The following is a 25,586-nucleotide window of genomic DNA, read 5'->3' on the forward strand; positions in this document are numbered from 1 at the left end:
AAAAGCTGCCCATCTCCCAGCTTAATCTTCACATTGAATCTGTTGGTTGTCTCCATGACCATCACTGGCTTCAGAGCTGCCAGAAGCACGGAAACTGCTCTCATGAACATCCGTGAAGACCTGCTCTCCAACCTTGATTCCAACACCCCTTGTGTCATCCTCCTCTTACTTGATCCCTCTTCTGCCTTTGACACGGTCAACCATGCCATCCTGCTCAACCGTCTCTGTGATAACCTGGGTATTACTTATAAGGCCCTGGCTTGGCTGACTTCTTTCCTCTCCGATTCACCCTCCCAGGTCCAACTTGTGTCCTTCTTCGCCTCTATCTCTATCTCTACCTGTGGTGTTCCCCATGGGTCTAACCTCTCTCCCTGGCTGTTAAACCAATACTTGGCACTTCTTGCCCACCGCATTGCCGCACTCTGCCCTAACTTTCAGTGCTATGCGGATGACACTCTGCTCATTTTCAGGCTCCCTTCAGCCACCTCTTCTCCTTCTCTCATCTATGACTGTCTGCCTTCTATCCAGGAGTGGTGTGTCGCCAAGATCTCTGCCTTAATGCCAGTAAGACTGAGGTTAAAACTTAGATTGTCCTCATCGGCACACCCGCTCCATCCTTTCCTGTCTCTCTCTGGCCGGCATCCCTTGGCCCGCTTCCTGCGCCCACCTGTGAGGCTAAAAACCGCAGGGTCATCTTCGACTCCACACTCTCCTTCTCTCCTCACATCTCTGATGTCTATAAGAAGTCACACTACCAGCTGCACCTCCTCAGAGGTATTCTTCATTTTCTTTCCTTCCCCCAGAAGCCCACTGTCTCCAGAGCTCTGTTTCTCTCTAGGCTGGACTACTGCAACAGCCTCTTTCTAAATCTGGCTGCCTCTACTCTCCGCCCTCGGCAACTCATCCAGAACAGGACTGCGAGACTTGTCCTTGACCTCAAGCCCAGGGATCGTATCTCTCAGGACTGAAATGTCTGCACTGGCTCCCAGTGGCTGTGACGATTACGTTCAAAACCCTCTGCATTGTCCACAAGGCCTTCTGGGGCCTCAATACCTTCAACTCTCTCTTCCTAAATATCTTCCTTCTCGAGCTCTTCGCTCATCCGCCTCCAACTCCCTCAGGGTCAGTCGCTTCTCCAAGCAACGAGTTGGTTGTAGATCTCTTTCTTCGGCTGGAGCCTCCCTCTGGGACAGCCTCTCTGAAAATTGAGGAGAACCATCTCCGGTTACTGAAGCACCTCAAGACCTTACTCATTGCTTCCGATTTCTCTCCTCCTCTGCCCTGCTGAACTTCTAACTGAAACTGCACTGGTCACCTGGCTACCCTCTGTTCTCGGACCCAGGTCTCCTGCACTGCCCCCCTGGCAACCCTTGCACTCTGGGGCTGATTCTCTATCCCTACAGCCACCTACCAGCACTTGACACCTGATGTCTGCACTTACCCTTGCACCTGCCACCAGCTGGCCGCACTTCTTATTTATGTTCCTATTTACTGTTTATCCTATGCACTGCACCTCCGCTCCCCCTACTGCTTCTGACTTTTCCCCTTCCCCACCTCCCCTGAACTTGCGCGATCTCAATGTCACCGGGCCTAGTAAAATCGTTGTCTGTCTTCCCTCTGTTCCCCTCCCTTGCCTCGTCGTGCCTTGAAACACTTGTGTATATGCGCGTTAAAAAATGCCATATCATAACCCTCCCATCCATCCCCGCTCAAAGTTCTGTGGGCTGTTTCTTCTGTCCAAACGAGAAGGCATCTGGTGATGGCTCTGGGATGACCACTTCTGTCTCATTGTTAATAAAAAATAAAATGTCAATGATTGTTGTTGGGGCCGTGGGGGGGCGGGGAGAGAGAGATGACCCTGTTGGGCTGTTTGTATCCTTAAAGTTTTAATGGCTGATTAGCCTCCTCCTTTGGTTTCTCCTTCTACAACATTCAAACGGCGGTGGGGGCGGGCGGAGGGGGGAGAAAGAAGAACTGAAAAATGGGACGTAGTGACGTGCTATATATACGACGCCTAATGTCACTTCCAGAGCTGACGATAGAGAGCCGGACAGACGGATCGACGGCCGCGTTGAGTTCCACTACGCCCCCTGTCAAAACGTTTCCAAACAGCATAGCTGGATGATGGATATCTGTCATGATGAGGAATCTGCGGCAGAAGAATCCATAGAAAGATCATTACGGTGAGTAATTTCTCCATCTCACTGTCTAACAGCATTAATAATGGAGAATACTATATATAAATTTCTCCCACATGTAACTGAAAATTGCCCTGGAAAGATGCACACAACAACTTGCAAGAGATCACCAGGATAGTAGAATGTCTGACTCGTAAGCTCTTCAAACCGAAGACGCTTAAGGATAGACTCGAAACGCTGGTCAGCCCACGCGATGCAAGCTGAGGCATCGACGGCATACACCACCGGGGCAGAGGAATCTAAGGCATAGCAGGACTGTCCTAACTCTGTTATTGACACTAAGGAGACTTCCGATAGGGAACTTGAAGATTCCCAAGGGCCAGTCCCCAGCTCTGAATGGCAGGTGTCCTGCTATGCTATGGAGGCTTCTCCTGGCAACAATGCCAAAAATACAAAACCCCCTCATGGCACAAGCTTGGTGCGCAGTATTACAACGCTGGGAACACATAAGCATACTGCTACACACAAACATACAACGCTCACTCCTGCTGATTTTTTGATGCATTCGTCGAAATGTCTATAGTCTTCGGTGGAACACGCAACCTCAGCAAGTGGTTCGGCAGCTGAGCAGACTGCTGCACTGAGTAGCTCCCTCTCAGCAGATGTTCATAAAACATTGCAAACGCTGAAAATAACCAGTTCCGTAGTGAAAGCTTCTTCACATATGCCTAAACACAAGACACAGGCACCGAAACAAACTGTTTTGGCACCAGTTAAAACACCAAAGTCAGCATATACAGGTAGTAGTTCCCCTTTATGAGACACACTCGAAAAAATAAACCGGCTCCACAAAGTCAAGAGGAAGAGGTGGCTTTCCCATTGCAGACCCCACACCTTCTGTGGTTGGTGAAAAAGAATTGAAAAGACATTACAATTCGTTTTTTTTTTTTATGACATGCTTAATACTAAAGAGGTTTCGAAGTGCAGACCCGGGATCCGAACCTGTGTTGCTCTGCGTCGTCTTGCTTCCAAGATGAGTGCGTTGCAACTGAGCTATACTACCCATGCCAAATAAATATAATTGCCTCCATTATGGAGTTTTTAGATAAACATCCAATTAAACATAAGCATATTGTACATGAGGAGGTACCACCTACACAAGCAAGGATCGAACTCATCTTGAAGAGCCCATAATTTAACTATAGCCAGAAGAAGAGGAAGGTTTTGTTGAGGAAGAGTTAGGCACTGAGCCTGATGACTTTACTGTTCCATCCCCAGACATTATTGACTAGCCCATACTATCATCACCTTTAGATGATCACATCCTATATAACTACCTCCTTAAAAAGGCAGCAGTATATTTTAAAATTGAAACCCATGAGTTTGAAGAAGACGTAGATTGTGTTCATGATTTACTTAATGATAAAAAGCAAATGGGGCAGTATATTACTCTGTTACAATCTGTCAACAAGAGATTCACTAACGGCTACTACTCGTAAAAGGGCTGGAATGCCCCTACACATGTCAGAAGCACCTCATGACAAGGAGAGTAAAAAGATGTATGCCCTAGAGGAAAAAAAGCTACATCACAAGCTTACCAAATGTATATCACTAATAATACAGCTCTTATGGCAAGCTTTAATAGGAACACTGGGATCACATGCAGGATCTTATTTGTGTTCATGAGCCCCTAAGGTCGAAATGCTCAAGACACTAACAGAAGGCAAACAAACCGCCAACACCATTATCAAGAATACACTTGATGCTGTGGAAACTGCTGGAAGGATAGTTGCTTAGTGTACTCTATTTAATACACGCATGGCTAAGGAATTCTAGTTACGCTTTGGCCACGCTGCTTACCATACTGGTAGAAGACAGTGTCTTATTCAGTAAAGCAGTAGACAATGTTCTACATACTGCACAAAAAGGCACGCAACACTGAAAACATTAAACCAAATTACAAGTAAAACCTTACCAAAGAGGTTCCTTTTCCAACCGCTAAGGTTTTTCGTGGCCAAAGCTACCTGAGATTATCAGGGCAGTCAGACTACTCCTCAGTCGCAGGATCCAGTGCCTGGTTTACCCGCAAAACAGTGACTCCCTGTTCCAAGTCCACTCCCAAGTGCACTCCCATGTCACTCCGGTAGGGGGGGTCACATAATATCATTCGCCCACAAATGGGAGGGGATCACATCAGACAAGTGGATGTTGTCAACAGTCGAAGACAGATAGTGAGTGGAATTTCTACAGCAACCCGCATTCGTCTGCCAACACATAGAAAAATACTGTTTGAACATCAACGGATTCTACAAACTGAAGTTCAAACTCTACTGGAAAGGGAGCCATAGAACTCTGTCCCAGCATCAGAGGTAAACAAGGATATTTATTCTGTGTGCTACCTTGTTCCAAAGAACGGCAAAACAAAAAACTCAGTGCTCGACATAAGACCCGCAAACACTTATGTCAAACCACACAAATTCAGAATGACAACATTGCAAGAAATCATCCCATCACTCAAAAAGGGAGACTTCATGGCCACACTAGATATGAAAGATGCATACGTTAGATATTTTCGGTGTGCCAGCGGCACTGAAATATTAAGTTTCGAAATAATATGCATTACCAATTCAAGGTGCTTCCTTTCAGGATTGCATCAGCCCCTCATGTTTTCAAAACGTCTAAACTGGCAAGGTGTGTTCGAGCTTTCCTTTTGGCCCACCCGACCCCCCGAAGGTCTAGTGGCGGAGGCTGCGATGGGGAATTTGAAACCATTGTCAACTCTTGCACTAGATGTGGGCCGAAGAAGACAGACGCCATAGCTATGACGTTTTTTACATTAGGATGCATTATGCTGAAAGCATTGAATGCTTTGTGCACTCTGGTTAGGTTTTCACATATTCTGTGGAATGTAGTGTTTGAGGATTCATCCCAGCTAGCGGAAGGGGAGATCAGTGAAGGCTTCCTGGACATAGATAGTGATGGAAAGGTGGCCTGTCTGAGCCTCCAAGCCTGCTGGAATTGGTAGACTCTGTTGGGTGGGCTATTGGTATGACAACTGTTCTCCGCAGGGCCTCATATCTTCGATTGTTGGAGTTTTCCCCAGAGGTGCAGTGAAAGCTTTTGTACATGGCAGTCAATGACTAACACCTCTTTGGGCCCAAAGACGACAAATCCCTGGAAAGGTTCAAAGATCACTGACGAGTCCTTATGATTGGCAGTTCAACCGCACATCGCATCTTCCTAGTTTGCCTTTGGGTTTAGGGGTATGGGTTTCCGCTGCTACACCGCTGTGACAAGGCCAGTGCCCTGGCCTTGTCAAGACAGTGCGGGAAACCCTCTCAGCCAAGGGTGTGAGGCTGACTATGGAGGTATCTGGAGCCAGTTTTACCCCTGAGGTGGTCGGTAGTAGTTGAGGGACCCCAATTCATGTCCCCACCTGCCCCTCCAAAAGTGGCTGTTTCTTTCTAGGAGGTTCTGAATTACTTCACACGATGCCTGTGCTCCACAATGCTGGCAGAATGTTTTTACTAATTTCAGAATGGGAAGAGAACAGCAAGAACAGCAGCCCAGAAAAGGAATCGCGGCACCCTAGAAAAGGAATTGCAGCGCCCTACACAACATTCTATCGCAGACCTGAAGAATAAACCCCAACCCAGGAGAGAACTTGCGCCGATAAATGCACATGTGCGCCCCCCCCGCCCTCTGGTTGGAGACACAAGTGTGCGAGAGGTGGGCCAGGAGCTCCAGGCTGCTGGAGCGGTATGCCGTGTGTTACACACCAACCCTGCATCACACAGAGGGACATCCCTAACTGGGACACTATGCCACCAAAGATAAACATTCGAAGTCCTGAAGGGGTGATAACTCTGAGGGGGAAAGGCACCAAACACCTATCATGAACTGGAACAATGTAGATCGCAGGCCACCATTGCTACCCTGCAGCGGTCCTGCATAGAGAAAAGGGCAGGGCAAAGCCCTGTGTTCAAAATCTTTTGGGTCTGTAACTCCTCCAGGGCGGGTTAGACAATCTAATTGGTTAGGTTTAGAACACCAACCAGGAGGCAGAGAGGACAAAAGAGGAAGCAGTAGGGTGTTATTCAGGTGAAGTCCGTGGAGGTGGCAGACCAAGAGACTTTGATGAAAGGGTGATGGAGTGAAAGGTGGAGGCGATTTCTGAAGTACATGAAGTGTTGATTTGTGCGGGCTAATAGCGCTGCAGTGCGAGTTTGTGTGAAAGTGTAATAAATGTAGTTAGGAGCGTTAGTGTAAGGTGCGATTGTGAAGTAACTGGAAGTGAATGACAGCTGAGTGAGTAGCTAAAAGGTGGCGTGGTGGTTTGAGGGCGGCGTGGTGGTATGCCAGGGCATGGTGGTTGGAGGGGGGCATATGAGTATCTAGTAGGGAGTCGCAGTGTGGAGGATGGCATAGTAGGGCAGTAACATCAAAGGGTGGATGCGAGACTTAAATGCAGTGTGAGAGACCGGAGGGACAGAGGAGGAGTAGCAGGAGCAGCGAATGGGATGGGAAAAAGAAAGTAGGGGAGAGAAGACCATCGGCTTTCAAGCAGGAAAGGAAGAAGTGGGCATGCGAGAAAGGAGATGGAGCCTGGAAGGCACAATCCCACTTCCTGCTTGAAGACTAACAGAGTAGGGAGATTTAGGAAGCCCCTAAGGGCTTTTGGACAGATAAGGTCACATGCCTGTAGGTCAACACTGCAGATTATTTAGTATTTTATGATACAGAGGGAGAAACAATCAGTATCTTCTTACCAAAGGTTAAGGATGTCTGGGTTGGGGAGGAGGTACATTTTGACGAGAGCGAGAAAGGAACGTCCTAGAGCCCGAAGTATCCTCAATAAAAAAAAAAAAAAATTGAATTTCCTCTGAGGGGTTTTGGGGGGACGCCTTATTGGTGGAGTGGCCCTTCGAACTCCACTATGCGTCGTCCCAAACTGCCTTACCCGCTACCCCCCCGCCTACGATTCCAATCAGCCTGTTGCTTCTGAGACGGTTAAAGACATTTTGGTCTCTACTAAATTCTGATCGACCCGGACTGGGATGTGAAGGAAGTGGTGTACTCTGATTTCTGGAGCTGGCCATTTGCCCACCTCACTAACTTCTTGGCTGGTTGATCTCTTGTCCCAATCGGAAGATCAGTGTTTTATCCAAACCTGGAGTCTCTCAACCTCCATGTGTGGCTTCCTAGGGCCTTCTAGTTTTTCCGTGACCTAGTCTGCTTAGTGTTCTAAGCAAGTCGTTGGGGATGGTGCCTTCGTTCACCCAGTGTCACTCTCGTCTCTCACACATGGTCTTACCTGCCCCTTCACTACACTGGCCTTAAGATGTTCTCCTCCCGTCGTACTACTGTCCCTCCGATCTCTCACTCCACCTTTCCACTGCCGCCTTTGATCTGACCTCTTCTTGCTTCTCAACTCCTTTACTTCTTACTGTTGCTACCTCCTGTTAACTCCATTGTTATCCTTTCCTACTTCCTCCCAATCTACTTCCTTGCCTTTTGCCATTCTTCTGTTATAATCCCTCTCTGCTACTACCACTACTCCTGCTCTCCCTCTCCCTGTCGCTTCTCCCTCTCCTGCTGTCCCTACTGTTATTCCTTTCCCCATAACTATAGTCATCACTCTATTCTTTTCACTCGCTATCGCCCACTAGTATCAATTTACCACCATCTAATACCTTTTCTTCTTGCTATCTACTAACTCCCACTACCTACCATCTCTACTCCCAACTACTACTATTTTTGCCACTACTACCACTCCGCTACTCCTAATCTACCCCTACTTCTCAGGCTCTCCACTTTCACACACACAACACTTCACTCCACATACCCGCTCTCTCCAATAGCCTCCACACTCCTGTTGCTCTTGCCTCCTATGGTCTCTCGGGCGTCCTCGGCCACCTCCTGTCCCCACCTAACTAACCCACTCTCAATCTTTCACAGACACCTACTTAAGTACCCCGCCCCCTCTGAGGATTGGCCACTTACCTTATCCAATAACTTAACTTCCCTGATGGGGTGTGACAGCGGGTGCGCTCGGTGAGGGCGGATCAGGGCTGGTAAGCCCACCCCTTCTTCCTGTAGTCTGGGGCTGTGAGACAGGCCTGGTATCCAGAGAGACACAGACTCAAATGGTTTAGTTTGAAAACCTTTATTTACTAAGGTCCCTGGGTTGGTGTAATGTGTGACTGGCCCTAACTCTGAAGTGATAATTCCCTCAACTGATGTTTCTAATGGCCGTTGTTGTCGAAGAGTCCAAAATAGAAGTCTGCCTGTGTCTAAACCTATGCTTGCCCTCACTGTATACAACAACGTGATAGGAATTATTTTAAAAAATAAGAAATAGGGGCGTGACCAGGCAGGGCACCATGAAGACGTGCCTGCTGTAAGCTCCGAGACGGGCCTCTAAATTTTGACATGGAAGTTGCGGAGAGTGCCTGGTGGTGTGGCGGCGACTGGATGTGAAGCTTGCAGTCGCTTGCGAGCTGTTTATCCCGAGATTCGGAGCCGAGCGGAGGGAAGCTGATGGCGCGCAAGATGGCGTGGTAGCCGTGGTAGCTGAGTTCAGCCGGGAGCCCTGAAGAAGTAAGCAGGGCCTGAAGATTGTGCAGGGCGGTGGGAGAGGAGCGTTGCTGTGAACTGAGGGGCACCGATGCAGAGAGCAATTGTCGGAGAGGGGGCTGCGCCCTGCGGACCGATCGCGCAGCCCGAGGCGAAGGTAGTGAGTAGCCGCGGGAGACGTGGAGAAGCTGCGGCGCCCCGTGACACCCTGTGAGCCCAGTAAAAGCAGAGCCGGAACGAGGAGGCAGATCCCCGGCAAAGCGGGCGGGCGTATTGGAGGAGTCTGCAGCTGGAGGAGCGAAGGTTGGGAGAGCGAATCGGAGGAGACTTGCGGGCTGGCCGATCGGAGAGTGGGAGCGAAGGAGGGAGAAGGGGACGCTGGAGCGAGCGACTCGGGGAGGTGTAGCGGTGGAGTGCTGAGGCACGGATCGGGCCAGAGCGCATCTCCCCTTACCTGCGGGCTCTCGGCTCGGGGGGAAGTGGCTGCGGGCGGCTCGTGCTGGGCTGCCTGAGGCCGCTGACTCCACGTAGCTGGAGAACGCCCATGCCTGAAGTTGAGGAGCGGTGTGGCGATGGACAACGGAGGAGCTGCTTGTTGTATTGCGGCCTAACAGCAACATTCTGAAGCCTAACCTGGAAGCTGAGACCTTGACGATACGGATTCGACATGTTGGCTGATAAGGAAAACGAGACCCTGGTGTAAGCAGGTGTTTGGGTGCTGGATGAGAAGCTAATGTGGTGGGCGCACATGCCTGTGGGCACGGCTTTCAAGGGAACTTCGAGGGGCACTCTATTGACTTGAGCAACCTCTCTCTGGCGATGCCCAAAACAGGAAATAAGAACATAGGGAGTAAAATCACAAATTACCTGACTGCATCATCGCCTACCCCACAGAAGATGGAAACGATCGTGCAGAGGTTCATGCCTCACAGGGGTCTGATTCAATCCTCGACTCGGCCCTATCCAGACACGAACTAGAGGGAATGCTGAGAACACTTAAGCAGGACATTACGACGGCAATAACAATGGAGATCCAGTCTTCAAAAGACTCGCTGGCACGGTCTATTGCGGAAATGAGCTCCAACTTGAGTGGTCTCGAGACCAGGGTTGATGAGCTGGAGAATATGGCATGTGAGCAAGAGAGGGACAATGAGGACCTTGCCAAAAGGATGCAGAATGTGGAGAGCAAACTGGAGGAAATGGCCGCAAAACATGCGGATTTGGAACGCCGCTCAAGGAGAAATAACATTAGGATCCGAGGGGTGCCGCGACAGGTCCAGGACCAGGAACTCGCTGAATATGTGCCGGATCTCTTTAAAACTTTGTTAAAAATTCCTGATTCTGAAGAACTGATCCTGCACAGGACCCATCGATTATATTCTTCTATCCAGCAAAAGCGTAATCTCCTCCCGGATCTCTTGACTAGGGTCCACTTCTTTCGGCAAAAAGAGGAGATAATGGTGGCGGCTAGAAAGGTGGAAAAGGTGGAATTCCGTGGCTCTGCCATATCATTGTTTCAGGACCGACCTCTCACCATACACCTTAGCAAACAGCAGACGCCTCCAGAAAATCACCGCCTGGCTGCAAGCGAAAAAGATTCGCTACAGATTGGGATACCCGTGCAGGCTACTGTTTGAATATCAAAACCGCCCCCTCAGCATCGGCTCCGAGGGAGAGGCAGAGGAGTGGTTGCGAAGCATTGCGGGCGAGACAGACGGCACAGGGACTGTCACGAGAGAGGGCTGATGGTTAACCCCACGTTGAAGGATAAGAGGCAAGGACGCAGGGGTTGGACACTAGTTAAGGCACGCAAGATACCGGAGGACGTGGAGCAGAGGGGCAGCACTCCCCCTGGAATGGATGATAAAAGTTAACATGAAGAGTTCATACGCCTCAGCATGGAGTTTAAAGGGATTATGGGAATACAGCAGGCTGAGTGAGTGATGATAGGCAGGTGCTTTAATCAGTGGCACGTAACTGCATTCATACATGAAAGATGCCAGCAGGATGACCGATAGGAAGCGAGTGGACGTGGTCGCAGAGCTCCCCAGGGGGGATGGCCACTCGAATAAACTGGGCTAATACTGATATACATTCGCCGGCTCCGGGCACGGCCATATGGTGTCTGCGGAAATGGGCCAGGGTGTGGACCCTGAAATGACTAAGACAGCAGCGCAAGTACACTGATAGGTCTGCCTGTCCCAGATCCTGGCATGGGTATTCTAGAACATGTAAAGATGGAACAAGGTTCGAGAGGATGTATATGTACGCTCATTGGTTGTGCGATTATCGCAAATTGGGGGATATATGGGAGCGATTCTGGGAGCTGGAAGTTGGGGCACGTCACACGGATTATGCCCGACATTTTTACTGTTCGAATCAGTTATGTTAAGAGTTTGGCAAACATTTGATCATTTATATTTAGTTATTTTTCTTCCTTTTTTTTTAATGTCTTTTGGGGAGCCTGATCATCGAAGGTTGTGGTGAGGTTTGCATTGGTCTGCGGGGTTTGAGGTGTTATGGGAGCTTCCGCAGAATGCCTGATTTACAGCAGGGGGCAAACAAATGGTGGAGTTGGCGATAGATAGGAATTTGCTCCTGGTTATGCTGGGACCTTTTGGGTCCGAGGGGTTGGGAGACTGGGGATGGAGTTGGAGAAGGGGCATTTATATCTAGTCAATTCGACTGGAGAAGGAAGAGGGGCGATCACTGGAAGGAGATAATAAGACTATGACCACCCCAACTTGTTGCTGTCTCTCCCTGAATGTGCAGGGGTTGAATTCTCCGATTAAAGGAAGGGCATTGATGCACCGCATGGCCACCTTAGACTCCTCGATCCTGTTTCTTCAGGAGTCTCACTTGCTCCCGTCGGATGAATTCCGGCTTAATAGTAAATTATATCCCACAAACTTTTGCGCTTCTTCAGGGAGTAAGAGAGCTGGGGTGGCCATCCTGGTTCGCAGTTGAATCTCGTTAGGGGTCTGTAAGACGCTGAAGGATGTGGGAGGCAGATATGTCTTAGTGGTAGCCGATCTACAGGGGAGGAAGGTGACACTGGTCTCTGTATGCGTCCCCAACGCACAGCAGGACACGTTTTTTTAATCTGTCTCGAAGCTACTGTTTGAACATGCGGAGGGTGAAATAATAATTGGGGGTGACTTCAATGCTGTAATTGACCCTCTGATGGATAAAACTCTCCCCCCAACTAGCGCTGATAAAAATATTTTTTTGGCTCTTACTACGCTTCTGCGGGAACATTCCCTTATAGAGGTATGGAGATTCTGTCTGCGGTGCACAGGGGATTCTCCAGGTTGGATATGTTCTTAGTATCTGATAAGTTAATAGCCCAAACAATTGACATAGATATACTGCCCAAGGCCTTGTCAGATCACACCCCGGTCCTACTCACGTTGGCCTCTCTTCAGGCCCTGCCAAGCCCACCACGGTCCTGGCAATTGAATGAATTCCTCCTTGAGGATCCCCAGTTCCGCTCATGTATTTCAGAGGCTATTAACCTTTAATGAGAATGAGACAGAGGCACTGCCGTATACAAAGATATGGGATGCAGCGAAGGCTGTGCTTCGGGGGCAGGTAATTGCTTACTCAGCGGGGAAAGGTAGGGCCATGAAACCAATACAAGCCCAGCTGGAGCTCCGGAAGAGAGAAGAGGCACATAGGTGTAGACCTACTCGGAAACGAGAGGTTAGGATAGCCCAGAGAGCCCTCGAGACTCGTCACATGAGCCGTGCACCGTATAGTATGATGAGCGTTAAGCAATACTACTATTCTAAAGGTAACAAGGCCAATCGGCTATTAGCAGCCAAGCTGAAACTACGGGCGAGCTGCAATAGGATTGAGGCACTGGTGGATGGGGAAGGAAAGAGGGTCACATCAGAGAGAGAGAGAAACTTTGCGTAGTTGAGGAGTACTTTAGGGCTCACTCTGCCCCCCACCAAACAGATATACGTATGGCAGAGGGGTTCATACGAGATGCGCATTTGCCACAGTTGCCTCAAGCAACCTGTGAGCTTTTAGGAGCCAATTACAAGGGAGGAGATAGAAAACGTGATTCGCTCCCTTCCTCTGGGTAAGGCCCCAGGGCCTGACGGGTTCACGAATAAATTATATAAGAACTTAAGGGCTGAGCTTTCCCCTTATTTAGCAAAACTCTTTAATAACATTTGGGCAACGGCGTCGGTCTCGGCGTCTATGGCAGATTCCACTACGACATTGGTTTTGAAACCCAGAAGAAATCTGATTGAATGCGCATCTTACCAACCAATTACTTTACTAAATACGGAGGCGAAACTACTAAGTAGGGTGATAGCAGGGCGCCTTGGGGAGGTTCTTCCGACGCTAGTGGAGAAAGACCAAACAGGGTTTATACAGAACCGTTCGACTCAAGATAATATACGTCGGACGATAGATCTGATAGCTCTGGCCCCTAGACTGCCAGGTAAATTGTCGCTGTTATCATTAGATGCCCATCGGGCTTTTGACAGTATGTCTTGGAGTTACTTACAGTTGGTGCTAAAGAGGTTCGCGTTTGGCCCCAGATTTTTGAGGTTGATTCTCTCCAATTACCAGTTTCCCTCCACTAAAGTCAAAGTGAATGCGAACATGACCCCAGCGATCCGTTTGTATAGGGGCACTAGGCAGGGTTGTCCCCTGTCCCCTTTGGTTTTTGCATTAGCATTAGAGCCCTTAGCACAACATGTCCGATTGAGTAGGGAGATCATGGGCTTTGAATTTGCAGGACAATGCCATAAGATAGCGTTATACGCTGATGACCTGCTATGTTTCCTGAAGGATGCAACTAAGTCCATCCTGCCCCTGATGCGCTTATTGTCCAATTTTGAAAACATTTCTGGCTTTGGGGTGAATGCAAATAAATCGGTGGGTATGGCATTAACTGAGCCCCCGGAGAATCTGGCGGAGATACAGGCAGCCTTTCCCATTCCCTGGTCTTCTACAAACATTCCCTACTTAGGGATTAAACTGACCTCGACCTATGCAGGCCTATTTAAAGCAAATATACCAGCACTATTTAGAGAGGCTAAAGAATGGCTTTGCCGATGGGATTCACAGGAAATGTCCTGGTTGGGCAGGGTGAGTGCGGTAAAGATGTCTCTTATCCCGAAGCTGCTATATGCCTTCCATTCGTTGCCGATACAGATTCCTGAGAGGGATCTTATAGATATGCAGAAGGAGATAGGACGTGTGGGGGAAACCAGAGGCCTAGGATACCCTATAAACTCTTGACCAGAAAGGCGATACAGGGGGTCATAGGTCTGCCTTCGGCTCAGCGCTACTACAGGGCGGCAGAGGTGGCTCCTATGTTAGCCTGGGGGAGTTCCACTGAAACTCCTAAATGGCAGGAAATAGAGCAGGAAGCCTCTCCATTGCTGTTAGAGTATTTCCCTTTCCTGCCCAAGGTGGCGCGAAACTATCAGGGGGGACTTCTGCCCACAACGCTTGCTACGCTTCAAAGTTGGGATAAGGCGAGAGTGCAAAGGGGGATAGCTCTGGGTCCGTTGTCCCCTGTGGCACAAAATCCGGCATTTACACCGGGACTAGCTCCCAGCTCATTTCAAGGGTGGGAATCAAATGGACCATTGAGGCTTAGGGACTTATATGTAGATCAGGAACCACTGACATTTCAGGAATGCAAGGAGAAGTTTGGGCTGTCAGAGGCTGAGCGGTTTAGGTACATACAGCTACGACACTGGTTGACTAATGGGGAAACTCGCCAACCTGTCAGCAGAGCGCCATTTGGTATAGAACTGAGAATTCTTGAAGGGCAAAGCTCTCATAGGCTGGCGGCTTGTTATGGCCTTCTAGAAAATGTCTGAGAGCGAAAAGCTCCCCTACATGTTATCGTGGGAAAGAGAGTTAGGAGTTGAAATCCCAGAGAAATCCTTGCAGCGCATATGGCATTAAGCCCACAAGAGCTCCAGATGTACATTGGTAAAAGAAAATGCAATTAAGATATGCTTTTGTTGGTACTTCCCACCGACTAGATTGCATGCCATGAACCCCGGGTATCCGAATACATGCTGGCATGGGTGTGGTGAAAAGGGTGATCCAGGGCATATGTGGTGGCATTGTGCGGTCATCCAGGACTATTGGTTAGAGGTCCGTTCCAAGATCAAGGATGTTACTGGCACGCTGCTTCCTATGGACCCGCGTATACTAATCCTAGGTGACATGCCTGAAGATGGGTCCTTCCTGATGACTGGGTCCAGAGCAGCCCTAATTGCGCAGTTACTTATTGCGGCACAAATCACCAGGGCTCGATTTTGGAAAGCGGTGGAGGGACCACAGGTGGCATACTGGTGGGTGAAGGTGTGGGAATTGATGGGTCTTGAAAAGCTCACTGCTATGCTAGAAGGGAAGCTATTGAGGTTCAGACGGATCTGGAACCCTTTCTTGGACTATGTGGCCGATAGGGAACAGCTGTACTTTAGGCTGGATTTGATGAGGCACTTTATGAACTCCTGACAGACTTGAAATTGCGTACTTTGCACAGAAAGGATATTGTTAAGAATTGCACAGGCTCCAATTTATTGAATGTTCCTTTTTTTTTTTTTTTTTCTTTCCCGCTGCTTCTGTTTGTTTGTTCTTGCATTGTTCTCCAATTGATTGTTGATGAATTTGTTCATGATCTAGTTAAAGTTGAATTAATGAATTGATAATGCAACGTTATGCTTCGCTGAATGGAGATGGACGCGCGAGGGTACTCTGGACTGAAAATTTGATGAATTGATGTACATGCTCCTTCCCCTTGCCTTATTACTGTTGGATCAATTGGTTTTCTTGAAAATTAAAAAAAATGAAATATAGTGGTTCAACAAAAATGGAAACCAGGATTGGTTTCAGGTAGTCTTATTAACCACACAAAGAAGTTCAATCTGCATAGCTATTCCTAAGACCTTCTCCACTGGTCCCTTGTAGTTATTCTAACTACCTTCAGTGTCTTAAATCCTTTGGGGATCCCTTTCCCAAGCTTCAGCAAGTTTTAAAATAAAACACCATGGAAAAGGCTAACACCTTTTGGTAAGATTCTCGGGGTTCCCTTCCCCATGCTTCAATCCTCTCACCAGTTCAACAAATACTAACAAGTCTCTAACTAAGCTAGGCCTGTTAGGGTTCCCTTGCCCAAGCTCAGGCCCCTTTCAACTTTGAAACACAAAATCAGTTCTTTATCGGGATGTACTTTGATTTCTTATATGGGCCTCTCAGGGTCTCTTTCCCCCAAGCGCTAGGCCTCTTCCAGCTTCCACATGATTCATTACAGTACTGTCTTGAATTCACAAACCATTTTTTCATGGGGTAGAAGCAGAGGCTTTCGAAAACGCAAGGCTTTTTGCCTTTCCCAGGCACGACTACTCTGACCCTCTTGCCCCTCTCTTTGCACTCGCGTTCTTCTGTTACCCTTTGTTTCATTCAGATGCTTTCTGCATCCCTTTTTCTTCTGTTTTCCTTTCCGTGCTCACCTGCACTCTCATTAACGTGCTCCTGGCATTTTGCTGATCCTCTTTCCCTTCTGTTCACACTTGCACCCTCCTTTGTTCCATGCTTGCACCTTCTTTAGCGTGCCCCAGGCACTTTTCTTTGCCTTTCTCGTGCCCATCTCTCACTACTGGCCACTCGCTGCTTCTTTCCACTTTCTCTCGCTTTCAGCTTCAATCGGGCTTTTACTTGCCTTTCACTCCGATCTGCTTTTCACATAACTTCTCTTTTTTGCTTTCTGTCTCCTCGCTGCGTTTTCAGCCTTTTCGCTGCGCTGTCACTTTTAACTTGAACACTTCTTTCTTTCTTTCAGATTCTGTGCCGCTTTTCCTGTTCGTGCCTTTCTCCCGCTCCTCATTTAAACACACGCTCCCGCGTTTCTCTTACTCATCATGAAACGTACCGGGCAGTGTCACGTTGAGAGGCGGTTCCTCTAGGCAATGCAGGGTTGATGTCAGGGTCTCACCATCTGCCCCTCAGGCACCCTTGGCTTTGACACTGGCCCCAAGGGAACAAGCACTTTGCTGGACCTAGTCTGCAGAATGCAGGCAGCTCTTCTCCGGCTCCCTGGAGGCACGGCTCCCTCGCCACGCTGCACACATCGGGCCAGCGACGCCGCGTGCCGGCTTCCACCGGCCTGCAGCTCCTGCTTCTCTCTCCGCTCCTGGGCTTCACCGGTCCAAACTGCATCCCCAGCTCGTTCATGTCTCTGTGACTGACCACACCTTTTATAGCTGAACTCAGTCAACTGGAGTCAGGTATGAATTGCTACCTACCAATGCCTTACTCGGCCGGACTCGATTAGTGGGACAGTAGTTTTTTCTGAAGTAGGTTTCCCTTACTTTCCATAGGTTATTCCTATCGATAATCTCCACTGATCTTAGTGGCCTCCTCCCTGATGTCCTAGTGGACCTCCATTTTTACCTGGGGGATTATCCCTGGTGGCCTAGTGGTGTTTTCCTCCTGTACACGGGGGCTCCAGCTGACACGGTCAGCTGGAGCCATGGTGTTCTGTCAGCAGCATCCGGTGTGGTAGTTCTCTCCTCATCCTGCAGCGAAGCACAATCCGACCCATGTTCATTGTGTCCTGGAGCACTGCCGTCCCCTTGTTAGGGAGAATTCTCATAAATGTGCTAATTCCCTTCACCTTAGAGACGCCCAGCAACTTTGCTGGATTTTGAGGACTTGATTTTTTTTTACCTGGAAAGAGTGAGAGCCTTTTTTCCCCACTCTTTCATGTATCTGGTTGTGTGTTTTACTCTTGTTTTCTTTGATTATGGAGTTTTAAGATAACTCCATAGGCATCTTTTCATGTGTTACACGGCACCCTCAGTGCAGTGACACAGGGGTGTCTTTTTAGACTCCCCAAAGGTTTAAATACCTTCTCTGGGATGAACTACTGTTTCCCAGAGAATGTAAGGTTAAATTGACTTTACTAGTATTTTTAAATTCCTAGACCCAGCACACACAATCTTCCTATAGAGTGCTGGAGGGGTTACCTAGTATCCCCTGTGCCTAGAAACTCATGTAGCATGGTTTGGTCCCTTTGTTTCCATGCCTTCGGCAGGCTTCAGGACTGAAGGCTGCCTCTTGCGTTTGAGTGCCTGGAGTGGGCAGGAAGTGAGGGAGGTGCCCGAAACTCCCTGTGCTTAGTCTCCTAGGAGACCCAAATGCACTCTGGCGTGATTGGCTGGCTGACTGTCTGGCAAGGACAGCCCCCCTGCTGGGTGAGTGGCGGCTAGGCTGGAATGAATGGGAAAAAACTGTTTAAAAGGTGAGTCTCCTGGACTGGAAAGCAGAGTTGACCACTGGAAAGAAAGAACCGAAGACGACCTGGAAGAGGACGGTGCTGCTACTCCTGGACCATTGGTTTGCCCGGTGAAGCCCTGCTGCAGGTCTGAATTTCCAAGTTCATCTCAACAGAGAAGCCCCTTCAAGGACGACGTCTTCCTTCGAGTTGATGGCACCAATCAACTCGTAAGCCACCTGAATACCATTCTTGAAGCTGGTTAGGATGACCCAGTGGGGAAGGACACCAGCCTGTGTGCTTGAAGAACAGCTACTCGAACTGAAGTGACTACACTTTGTCCATGTTTTCCGACGATCCTGTGCAGTGCAGGAGTCCCCCGACGTCCTCCCTCTTGTCCCCACGACTGAGGCTCAGGAACAGTCAGATCTGCAGGAACTGCCAAGGACCAACCTCTTCAGCTGCATCTTTTGCTTCATACTGGTACTGTGCCAACCCGATTGAGAGAACGCTTCTCTCGCTGTGAAAGTTCGTGAAACTTTCCAAACTTGCAGGCCTAATCACCTTGTGACCCAGCATATGATTCTTTTTCATACAAGCTACTTCTGAGAACTTTGGCAAAGACTTTACTGTTTAATTCAAGAACTGCTCTTTCCTATCGAAGAAGTCCATTGACTTTGGCCTATGCCTATTGAACCGAAACAAGCCTTCTAGTGAACTATAACTATTTGCACTGCCTAAGAAAGTAATTGTGATCTATTCTATTAATTTGTGCCTTTACCTTCCCATTCAAAGTGACTGAAAGGCCCTTTGGCTCCTATTTCAGGGGAGCTTAAATTGGTCAGAAACTTAATGGTTTTGTGTTGAAGTATATTTGTGTATAATATTAAGTTGCCTCCTTCTAGTGAATGTTTTCTAAATGATTGTCCACTAAATGTATAAGTGTTTTACCAGGAAACCTTGAGTGTAAGTGTCTACTTGAACCACTGTGATTGTAGAGTCTCTGTGTAACTTCTTGTGCTGCTCACATTCCCCCTTGAGATAAGCCTGGGTGCTCCGCACGCTACCACAAAACTGTGGTACAGACTTATACCAAAAGTTGGTTTTTGCTTACACCTGTAGTCCTAATTGTACGCAGTGGTCCCAGAGGGTACTGCATGCAATTCTGCCCAACACCACTTTCTGGCTCCGCTCCCCAGCTGGCCCCTGCAGTGGTTTCCAGGTGCTGGGAGGGGGGCCCTGTACTCGGGAACCCTAAGGGAGCAGGGGTCTGGTCCCCCACTTTCCCTCACCTGACAAGGCCTGAGCCCAGGCCTAGTCACACATGATTTATATCATCTTATGATCGCCTTTCGTGGTATTTGGTCATACTTCTGGATTTGTATGTGTATAGTCCTATGCACACTTCTATGGGGGCTCCTGGCTTAGCATGTGGGGCAGCCCACCACTTGCTGGGGTTCATCGATTTAACTTCCTTTTCGGCACTGGGCTAGCGCTTTAGCTTTGCTTCGTTGCCCCCACCCCTGCTCTCCTTATCGCCTTTCGCAGCGTGGGTGCTCCACCTCTTTGCTTGCCACCTTTCTGATCTTGCAACCCACAGTCACCGCGACTCCTCTGCGGCGGATGTCCACTGTTGCAAGCGCCGCTCCGGTTGCTTATTCAAATGTCCTTGCGGACATCCGCTTGCTCTATGCCTGAAAACGCCAACCAGGACCACTAGGTTTTGTCACTGGCGTTTCTTCTTATCCCACCACATCTATAGTGGGGCCTGCATGTCTTCCTCTGAACTTAGTCGTTTGTGGCTGCTTTCAACACTCGCATTGCAGCCAGTTGCAAATAGGATACTTTAATGTGTTGCCTGTGTGCTGTAATATTGCATCATGGCAGTTGCGCGTGCTGTCCTTCTTCGAAGTTGCGCCGTCCACTAGCGTATCCCTTTCGTTTATATTCACACTTGGGGCTTCATTGTCTGGGGCCTTTCTGCTACCAAGCGTGCTCACGGCTCTTTGTTTGGCCACTCTTCACTTCTGTTTAAGCACACAGGCACCTTGTTTACCCCCTGCAGCTGTCCCCGTCTGGGGAGGGGGAAAGGGCCTGCACCTCAGAGAATACACACAACACAGAGATTGCATGTGATGGGGTGAGATCACCTCAGATTGGAAAATAATAACGAAGCACACCGAGTGCGGGGTTGAGTGCGATACTACAACCCTCCCTAAAACCGGCGGACGTATAGACAAGCAGCTCAACACTCACCCATATAATTGCACACAATTGTGCGCTGTGGGCCCTGGAGGACCCGGGTCACCGTTGGCAAGAAGGAAATAGAAGGGGCCTGCTCCGAAGCCCATTGCAGAGACCAGTGGCAAAATGTCCAAGCAGGCCGGAAAGCCCAAAGGCTTGGGGTTGGGAGATGTCAAGTCCCTGATGCAGTCTGCGGAGACACAGAAACGAAACCAACTGCAAGCGCAAGCCCATATTCACTCTCCTCTGTCGGGAGCCATAGTGGATTGTGACGATCCGCCGATTCGCATGTCAGACCTGTTAGCAATGTTACAGGAGTTGAAGTAGGACATTAAGGAGAGTGCTACTGACCTTGCCAAGTCCATTGCTGACCTCATCAAGGGAATAGTGGCAGTTAAAAGAAGAGTCGACGAGATGGAAACCACAGTAGCCGAACAAAGCCATGAACATGAGGAGCTAACCAAAAGGGTTCAGATCCTGGAGCAACAAATGGAGCGGATGCAAGACAGGCAGGGGGATGCAGAGATTACATCCCGGTGGAACAATATACGCATCTGGGGGATCCCGATATCTGTCACGGACGGAGAACTGCAACAATATGTGACGGAGCTGTTCCGGCACATCCTGGGTCCGGAGGCCGAGAGGGATATTGTCCTGGATCGGACACATAGGGTCTACTCAACGCTCCAATTACAAAAAAAGTTGGTTCCAGATGTGCTGGCACAGGTGCATCTATTTCAATTGAAAGAAAGTATCATGCGATCCGGGGAGAAAGAACCCATAAGCTTTCGCGTACACCCATTCTCCTGTTCCAGGACCTGTCCCAAGCCACCTTGAACAAGAGAAAACGGCTGAGGATCGTCACAGACTGGCTGAGAACGAGGAAGGTTCGTTATCATTGGGTGTTCCCGACGGGGTTGCGCTTTGAATGGAAAGGGCAGAGGGGCCATAGAATGGATCCTTAAGCGGGGGACCCAAAGTGAACGGGAGAGTCAGCGCTACCTGGCGGGCTTCCTAGTGTACTCTGGCTGGGTCTCGGAAGGGGCCTTGTCTCTAATTTGCAAGCCACCAAGGGCATTGGAGAACTAAGCAGCAGTGGAACGAGTTCGAACAAGGGGGTAGGGGCTGGGGGGGAGACCAGACCCTACATTTCCCGGGGGTAATTTTTGCCTGGTGATTCTCTGTGGTGCTGCCATGGAGGCTGTTTTTGTTGATGGTTACGGGGTTGAAGCAAGGTGGGGAGTTGGGGGGGGGGGGGGGGGGGGAGGAAGGGTGGGGCAGTGATATATGCTTTTGGGGGGAGGTCATATTAAATGGGCCTGAGACATCTAGGGAAGGGTTCCCGTTGGAGAATGTTGGTTTGGGCATATGGTTACAAACTAATGGCTGACTTATCCTTTGTCATATTAAATGTCCAGGGGCTTAACTCCCCAGTTAAAGGAAATCTATCCTGAGCAGGCTTAGGGACATGCAGGCCTCAGTTGTTTGGCTACAGGAGACGCATTTGCTCCCAGAGGACGAACATAGACTGAGGGCCAGGGCCTTCCCAGTGCAATACTTCGCCTCTAGTGGGACGAAAAAAAGGGGTGTGGGCATCCTCTTGGCTAAAGGGATTCAATTTGATCAACAATTTGTAAAAAGGGACTCAGAGGGCCGTTACTTGATGGTGGGATGGACCTTGATGGGCCAGCAGGTCACGCTGGTGGCAATTTACGCCCCCAACGAGCGGCAGGATCGTTTTCTGATGGAGGTGCTGCCCAAAATTGCACAGGCGGGAGTGGGGCAAATTATGATTGGGGCCGATTTTAATGGGGTGATGGACGCAGGAATGGATAAAACGCTCCCAGCCACCGCCAGTGACTTTGTTTAGACAGGCTTTCGCAAGATTCCTCAGGGAATTGCACCTAATTGCAACATGGCGGTTCTTCCACCCGCTGGAGGAAGCATACACTCATTATTCGGCAGTTCACAAGGGCTACTCCCGAATTGATATGGTGCTGATATCGGATTCTCTGGTCTCGCAGGTCACGGGCCTGGAAATAGGGGTGCAGTGCCTCTCGGACCATGCCTCGGTCTCATTAAAGCTGGAGCCGCTTACTCCGTGGCCGAAGACTTGTAGACCCTGGCGTCTAAACAAGGTTATCTTAAAAGATGTGAGCAGAGATAGAGCGAGTCCTGAGGGACTACTTCCAAGAAAATGTCACACAGGGGGTGGACTGGGCCACAATTTGGGACGCAAGTAAAGCGGTGGTACGGGGTGAATTCATAGCGCACACAGTGGGATACGTCAGGAGAAAGGAGAGGGTGAGGTGGGAGTTGGAGGCAGAGGTAAGGGACGCAGAGGTGGAATACAAGGACAAAGGCTCAGAGAGATCTTGGAGGGACTTGAAAAAAGCCAGATTGGCCCTAGAGGTGCACCTGGCGGATGAGTCGGCGCAACTCCTCTTACGGACCAAACAGTCCTATTATATACATGGGCACAAGGCCAATCGCTTCTTGGCAGCTAAACTGAGACAGCAGAGGGCCCGAAATCGCATTGTACAGCTCAGGGATCGGAGTGGGAATTCGGTGAGGGTGAAGATGGAACTAGAGGAGGTCATGCACTCATACTATATTGATATCCTAAGGAGGGAGGACCTAGAGAGGGAGCCCCAGGTATCCTTCTTGGATCAGGTGACCCTGCCACAAATTAGCGAGTCGGACAGACTGTTGCTGGAAGCGCCCATATCTGAAGAAGTGGGGGAGGTGATGGGGACGCTGAAGGGACATAAATCCCCAGGCCCGGATGGGTTGAGTAACGCGTATTATAAAACGTTCAGGCTGATCCTGGTGGGCCCTCTAACAAAACTATTCAACTTTATCAGGGCCACAGGGCGAACCTCGGGGATATGGGCCCAGTTACCATGGCCCTTTTATTAAAACCAGATAGGGACCCCCTGGATTGCGCTAGTTATCGCCCCATTTCACTATTGAATGGGGACGCAAAGATTTATTCCACGATACTGGCCCGAAGATTAGCAAGGGTACTCCCAAAGATAATTCACCCGGACCAGGCGGGATTTATAAAAGGGCGGCATACATATGACAATATACGCAGAGCCATAGACACGATGTAATGGGGGCGGAGAACAGGGCAGAGGTTCTCAATTTTGGCTTTGTATGCCTCTGAGGCTTTCGATAGCCTACACTGGGGATTCCTTCGGCTTATCCTTGAGAAATTTGGGTGCGGGCTGATATTCACACGCATGATGATGGCTAACTTTGTGAATCCATCAACACTATTAATCAATGGCAAGCACACAGACAGTATTCTTATTCGGAAGGGCACGAGGCAGGGCTGCCCGGTATCGCCATTGATTTTTGCCATGGCCATGGAGCCGGTGGCGCAGCAAAACCGGGATGATCAGGGTATCCGAGGAGTGGAGGTGGGGGCTGGTGGTCCCCAGAAAATAGCCCTCTATGCGGACGACATCCTCTTGTTTCTGAAGAACACGACAAACTCCCTTCTCAGAGCTATAGACCTGTTGGATGAGTTCGCAAAGGTCTCGGGGTTCCACATCAACTACCTCAAATCTAAAGCTCTTAACATCACAGGAGACGGAACAGGTGTCAGTATGGGAGAGCCGATACCGTGGGTACGGAAAGCCATAAAATAACTGTCTACCTGACCCCCACCTATGATAGGCTATACAGGGCTAACATTCCGGGCCTCCTGAACTCACTGACGCAAGATCTTAAGCGCTGGGATCTGCAGGAATTATCATGGCTGGCACGCATTACACCAGTTAAGATGAATCTGCTCCCCAGGTTCCTCTACATGACCGGCGCACTGCCGATATCTATACCAAACCCAGCAATTAAAAAGCTACAGGCAGAGGTGATGTCCTTTATCTGGAGGGGGAGGAAACCAAGGGTCCCTAAGAAAGTCCTATTTAGACCACAAGCTCTGGGGGGCTTAGGGGTGCAGGAACTTCGCAGGTACCTATTAGCAGTACAGATGGCGCCCATGCTGCAATGGCCACCCAGGGACGATCAGAACCGATGGGTGGTCCTGGAAAAGGGGGCATCTAAGGTACCCCTGGAAAAACTGGGTTTTCTTGCAACTCTGCATGGAGGTAAGGGGGGCACACTACTGGAAGCCTCCAAGGCTACCCTATGGTATTGGGACAAAGCTCTACGGGGGAATAAGGTGGGGGTGGGGATGAGGCCCACTTACCCAGGTAACCCACAATCCGTACTTCACACCAGGGTTGCAGAATAGTTTTTGGGCGTATTGGGGAGGGGGGGGGAACGGGCCCTAGTGTTGGGGGATCTTTACGCGGAGGGCATGCCGTTATCCTTTGAAAGTTGCAAAGCCAAATTCCAGATACCGGAGAGGGAGCGCTTTCACTATATTCAATTTAGACATTGGATCACTAACACAAGGGTACGACTGGGAGCGACTAGGCCCCCCACAGGGCTGGAGCTTACGGTGCAAGAGGGAAGGGGTGAGAAAGGGGTATCAAAATTAGACTGACTGATGGGGGAGGCGGACCCGGAGGAAACTCTCCCGTACATGCAAAAATGGGCCACAGATGTAGGAGGGCCCATCTCCGGGGAATCATGGGGTCGAATATGGCACCGCACTGCTAAGGATTCTAAATGCACTTCAATTAAAGAGGGGGTGTACAAGCTTTGTTTATGCTGGTATATGACGCCACGGTGGATGCACTCCATCAACCCGGACTATCCCATGCTATGTTGGAAGGGCTGTGGGCAATCCGGGGATTTAATCCATATGTGGTGGAAATGTCCGGTGGTGGAGGTCTACTGGAAAGGGGTCCTAAGCCATATAAGAGATATCCGGGGTACAGTTGCCGTTTGACCCGGTGGTCGTATTGCTGGGTGAGGCGGTGGAAGGGAGCTATGCTAATTCCAGATGTAGAGCTGACCTAATCACTCACATGCTGAGCGCGGCAAGAATCACCCTAGCGCAGGCATGGAAGAATAAACGGGGGCCGGTAGTTGCCGCTTGGTGGGTGAGGCTCTGGGAGGTGATGGCCATGGAGAAAGTGACAGCAATTGCCTATGGCTCCTACTCGAAATATATGAATACCTGGACACCGTTTTACGAGTTCATGGATGACGGGGAACAGATGTATTTCAAACCCAGGTTGTTGCACAATGTCTCTATCCTTTGATCGTGGATGTCTGATTGGCAGGGACCTCTCGGGAGGCTGGAGGAAGAGGCCACACTTCACCCAAGTGTTGAGATGTTATTGTTGGAGTGGTGAGGGGGTCATATTGGTTAAATTTCAGCGGCAATCGGCACCCCTGATTGGGGTAGGAGGCGGAAAGGATGCCATGCCATTGTTTGAAGTTTGTTAAAA

The 25,586-nt window shown here is 49.5% G+C and overlaps 1 protein-coding gene across 2 annotated transcripts in view; it reads left to right on the forward strand.

The window, feature by feature from the left end:
- The window catches only part of THOC1 (THO complex subunit 1), a 1,301,120-nt gene that overhangs the window by 1,074,131 nt on the left and 201,403 nt on the right, over nt 1-25,586 (forward strand). The window lies entirely within an intron of this gene.

The sequence above is a fragment of the Ambystoma mexicanum genome, chromosome 5q (assembly GCF_040938575.1).
Source record: "Ambystoma mexicanum isolate Mex_15411 chromosome 5q, UKY_AmexF1_1, whole genome shotgun sequence".
Classification (NCBI taxonomy): Eukaryota; Metazoa; Chordata; class Amphibia; order Caudata; family Ambystomatidae; genus Ambystoma; species Ambystoma mexicanum.